General features: G+C 45.3%; 1 pseudogene; it reads right to left on the bottom strand.

The window, feature by feature from the left end:
• Positions 1-3,516: 3,516 nt before the first annotated feature.
• On the bottom strand, positions 3,517-3,633 carry LOC136656400 (5S ribosomal RNA; annotated as a pseudogene).

Below are 3,633 nucleotides of genomic sequence, written 5' to 3' on the forward strand. Positions count from 1 at the left end.
CTGCAGGCCTGGTGAAAGTATATGCCACAAGAACTGTTGCTTTGTCTTTTCAGTTCTCCTTTTTATGTAGCAACAATCAGATTAGGTGTCCCACATGGATCAAACGAGTGATACTGGGGATTAACCTTTCCTTCCTTTACTCACCTGATCTAGATTGGAATTCCCATAACTGTCAATAGGAAAAAGCTTCAGTTAGGTTCACTGCAATATGGGAGAGAAAAAGGTGCATTTTAGGGGGTCCAGAGATCCAGGGGACCTGGCCTAGGCTGTAACCTGAGGAAGGAAAAATGAGACCAAATTGTAGAGTATGTGTGAGGCTATTTATGAAAACATTTCCCTCTATCTCAGCTGCTTATCAAAAATGTGCCCCCCCCCCCATGTAAAACTAGAGCTGCCTATATGTCATCATTTCAGGGTTTTTTTGATGGTTAATATTCTTAGAATCAGATTTACATATTAAAAAAAACCACTTATGTATTATACATAAGCATCAGGCCCACACAAGCTGCAACCCACCAAGCTGAAAGCAGCTCACGCCAGCTGTATCTTCTGGCCAGCCAGATACTTGACAACCTCTGCTCTGCTCATATTTGTTGTTCCAGGCAGTCAGCAAAAACAAGAAGCACATTGAGCCGTTGGAGGACTACCATGTGCAGCTGGTGGGCTAAGTTGGCTTTGGTGGGTCACTAGTTGTGCATTCCTGGCATCTCAATACTGAAACATTGACTATTACCAGAAGTCTGTCTGTTTTTAAATTTTAATTAACAAAATTTGGATTTTATTTTTTCACCTTTGACAATCATTTGAAAAAAGATCCTTTTTGTTCCCCTGAATGTTTGAACAGACTTACTTGGGGTGGGGGTGGGGGGTAGGGGAGAAAAGAAATTAGCCAGCTTTTTATTAGTGTGCTGCTGGCCTTGCATCACCAGTCAGCATTTGCTGCTCAGGGGAGGGATGTTAGATTGCAAAACTGAAACTTGATTTCATGCTTCTTGGAGAAATTCACATACTGCATTTTACAGTCACGATGTCTAAAAAAGTGAGAGATATTCTATGATTGCTGGTGACCCAAAAAAACAGAACCCACAAATCTTTGAATAAAACTGTTAATTTTAATTTTTCTTCTTTTTTCTTTCAGGGTATACAAGTAGACATTGTGCATGAAATATTGGAACAATAATCTTCCTCAAACTCAATAAGTTTGAGTCCAGTAAGTTTCTTGAAATTTACTGGAACTTTGTAGGATTTAATAAAATTTTTATGGGTTCTGTTTTTTGGGGGGGTCACCCTGTAAATAAATAAATGAAACTAAATTAAAAAAATAAAAAAGAACTAAACCTAAACATGCACTTTCCTGCTAATTCTGAGTCCTCAGATAAAGGCTGATGGACACATGTGTGTTCATCTCAAGATGTCTCATCTCCTGATGACTTGCAAAGAAAGGCATGCTTGTTGCCCAACTGCTGGATTACAGACTTAAAAATGGAGGTGTACATAAATGCTTCCCTCTACTGTGTGCAAGAGGAAGAATTACTTCCCTTCAGTGGAGCCTTCAGCCATACTTTTGGTTCCACAAATCACAGGTGGAACTCATGCAGAGGTGCAATGGATTACGGCTTAGGGCAGTGGTTCCCAAATTTACTGAGGTTATGAAGCCCTTGCAGACTCTTCTTCCCAGCTTACCTGGACATCACCATCTTCGATTTCTTGAAATCTCACAAGATCTAAGATGGTGGCACCCAAATCTTTCAAGATCTTACAAGATCCAAGATGGTGACCCCAAATCTCATTAGATTTTGCAAGATCCAAGATGACGATGCCAGGTGGGATTAATTTGCAAGATCCAAGATGACAGGCAGGAGGAGCCACCCCGCAGCATCCTTGTATGTCATGACACCCTAAGGCATCACAGCACACACTTTGGGAACCCCTGGCTTAGGGGATGGACCTAATCCAGTAGCAGGGCATCTGCTTTGCATGCAGAAGTTCCCAGGTTCAATCCCTTGAATCTCTAGGTACAGAAGAGAAAGAAAATTGAAACCATGGAGAACTGTTGCCAGTCAGTGTGGACAACTGGAGCTAAATGCACCAATAGTCTGACTCAGTATACAGTAGCTTTAGATTTTCATTGTGGCCCGACCTCCTCTTACACTGTGTTGCCACAGCAAGAGTGACAGAATGATCCAGTCCCACTAGATTCAGAGATGCAGCAGAACTAGCTGAGGTTGACTGAAGTGAATGATCTCCACCGAAACACAAACTTTACATCCATCTTGTCCAGCATTTCCCCCCAATAGCAGCTTCTGAGCAATCACACAGGGTATAAAGATACTGGCCTTCTCTTGTCGTTTGTTGCAGCCATCTCTCAAAACCTACCTAAATCATAGAATCATAGAGTTGGAAGGGACCAACAAGGTCATCTAGTCCAACCCCCACCTGTAGCAGGAAATCCTCCTAGGGCTGCGGTTTTCAAACTCCCAGGGAGTTTGAAAGCTGCAGTAAGTTCTTGCGGGGGCAGGGGGAGGTAACAGGGGTGGGGGGAAGGCTGCAGCACGATCCCCAGGATTGTGCCACTCAGGGGGGCTGCAGGGGCTTGGGTACACTTACCAGAGCCTCCTGCAGCTTCCTGGGGTTGCAGGGAAAAGTGAAAGTGGAGCAATTGTGCTCCACTTCTGGTTTAGCGGAAGCAGAGCGCATTCACTCAACTTTTACTTGTGAAACTTTGGAGAGCCCTGTGGATAGCCACGAAGGGCTCCCCACACCCCCAGGAGGCTGCAGGAGGCTCTGGTAAGTGTACCCAAGCCCCTAAAGCCCCCCTGAGCGGTGTGATCCTGGGAATCATGCTGCTGCCTCCTCCCTGCCTCCTGGCTGCCCCCGCCCCTTAATGGGAAACAGGCCAGAGCCCATAGGCTGGGACATTGTGATGACCCAGTCTGAAAAGCCCTGTCCTAGGGCATCTCCAGCAGGTGCCTCTTCTTGATGATCTCCAGTGATGGAGAATCCATCATCTCCCTCGACAATCTGTTCTACTGCCGAACAACCCTTAACATTAAAAACGTCTTCCTGATGTCCAGCCAGAATCTCCTTTCTTGAGGTTTGTACCCTTTGGATTGTCAGCTCTTCTCTAAACCTGCTCCAATTTAGCTGCATCTGTCCTACATTGAGGTGCCCAGAATTGGACACAGGATTTCAGGTGAGGTCTGACCAATACTGCGGTCATGAATAACATGGAAGTTTCATATAATTGTCATGTGAACTATTATAGCATAGTGGCTAAGGGCCCAATCCAACCTAACTTTCCAGTGCTAATGTAGCTGTGCCAATGGTGTGTGTGCTGCATTCTGCAGTGGAGGGGGGCAGTCACAGAGGCTTCTTCATAAGGGAAGGTTTGTTCCCTTAACTTGGGGTCACACTGTGGCTGCATCAGTGTTGGAAAATTGGATAGGATTGGGCCCCAAGAGACTGAGCTGCAAATTAGAAGGTTGGTAACCTTCAGTCTCAAAAGACTATGGTATAAGCCTACAGCACCCGGTATTCCCAGGCAGTCTCCCATCCAAGTACTAACCAGGCCTGACCCTGCTTAGCTTCCGAGATCAGATGAGATCAGGCATGTGCAGGGTAACAGTTGCTGCC

This window comes from Tiliqua scincoides, chromosome 6 (genome assembly GCF_035046505.1).
Source record: "Tiliqua scincoides isolate rTilSci1 chromosome 6, rTilSci1.hap2, whole genome shotgun sequence".
NCBI lineage: Eukaryota > Metazoa > Chordata > Lepidosauria > Squamata > Scincidae > Tiliqua > Tiliqua scincoides.